We start from the raw sequence: 1,804 nt of genomic DNA, 5'->3' as shown, positions 1-1,804 counted from the left end.
TTACACACAGTCAGTTCATGTTCGTAATGATTCGCATGCAAGTAACATCACAGTATAACATAGAGTGTGCTTAGCAGTTAGCATCTTATATCATGTAAACAGTAAATCAAACTCACGCAACTTCATGTTTCACATAAGAGCTTTCTCAGTTAATTCCAACATAGTTATCCATTGACATACCCAACCGAGTTAACATGTTTATTAGAGTAGCATAACTTAACAGAATTAATACAGTTAACAGAGTTAATAAACTTGACTCAGTTAACAGACTAAACATAGTTGATAGTTAACAGTATTAACAAACTAACAGATTTAACTAATTAACAGAGTTAACAGTTGGGCCGAAATCAACTTTGTGAAGAAAACACTTGGGCCGAAATCCCTTGGGTTTTCGTTGGGCATAAGGTGTGACGAAAACACCTTGTGTTTTCGTTGGTAGCATCATCATCAACAACAGGAGGTTACGAATAACACCAAAACCCCTAAACTAGCTACCACTACAATTATTAAATCATGCTTTCTCTTGAAGTCAACAAACTCATACTACACATACTCGACCAAACTGAAGCTTGTCATACTTTCAGAGTTTCACAGTCACAATGCTAACATCATCATTATACCTTATCACTAACATAGTCACTTATTTAATATTAAACAACCTTGCCTAGAATCCAACAAGTGAGATAGTCACATGATGTGATCGTGAAGCCTAATCAAATACACTTGAGTGTTCTTTAGTCAAATATTGAGTGCATACAATTGAATGCCCATGTGACCCTATGCTGTTGACGGCAACAATAAATTCAAACCATGTGATTCAATAATCATTGAATATAGGAAGGACTCTAAAGTCATACTTCTTATCCTAAATACACACAATTCGAAGAACATCAATTAATAGTTATTATCATAACAGAATCATTAAACATTTACACAAGTAATATCCGATCACATATCCATCAAAATTAAATCTCATCATAACATTCAATATATGAAGATCTAGCTACTGAACAATTCATCATCCATACACACTTTACAATCACAGTTAATCCGATGGTAATAAACAGATCGTCCATGAAGTAGTTAATCAAATAACCATCAATAATAAATTACTAACCCAGACGAGATGAACAACAATATGAAAAAGGCTTCGTGCTCCTAAACTTGCCATCATACCGAAATAATTAGGGTTTGCCGAATGATAGTTTCACGTAAAGATTGAAAGTAAATATGTAAGTGATCTATTACTGGGCCTAAAGCCCATTTTGGTTTTCGCCGGCCACATATGGACGAAAACACCATGTGTGTTTTCATCAGTGAGGGTGTTTTCGGCTAAGTGTGATTTCGTGAGTGAGTGTTTTCAGCCAAGGTTCCCATGCTTAGTTATACAAACATAAATATCAATACAATATATATATATATATACATCTATATACATATCATGTATACTACAATCTACACCCAACACGTGTATTGCCCATCAAGTAATTATAAAAGCACACTTAACACCCACCGTATATAACATACCAACCACAATACAACAATACAGTTTGACATATTACAACGTGTACAGTTGCGGAACAAATAAGTCGTGTAAACAAGCAATCTAAACAATTAACATGCAATACTACGAAGATGGAATCTCAGAAACTCGAGTTGTCACATTATCCCCAACTTGAAAAAAATTTCGTCCCGAAATTTGGTACGTACTCACTGAGGAAGCTAGTTAAGTTGCATGGTTTTCCCGGGGTGTCACATCCTCCCCCCGTTGATCTGAAATTTCGTCCCGAAATTCCATGGTAGC

This window comes from Helianthus annuus, chromosome 2, assembly GCF_002127325.2.
Source record: "Helianthus annuus cultivar XRQ/B chromosome 2, HanXRQr2.0-SUNRISE, whole genome shotgun sequence".
Taxonomy (NCBI): Eukaryota; Viridiplantae; Streptophyta; class Magnoliopsida; order Asterales; family Asteraceae; genus Helianthus; species Helianthus annuus.
The sequence above is the reverse complement of the archived record's forward strand: the minus strand, read 5'-3'. Positions refer to the sequence as shown.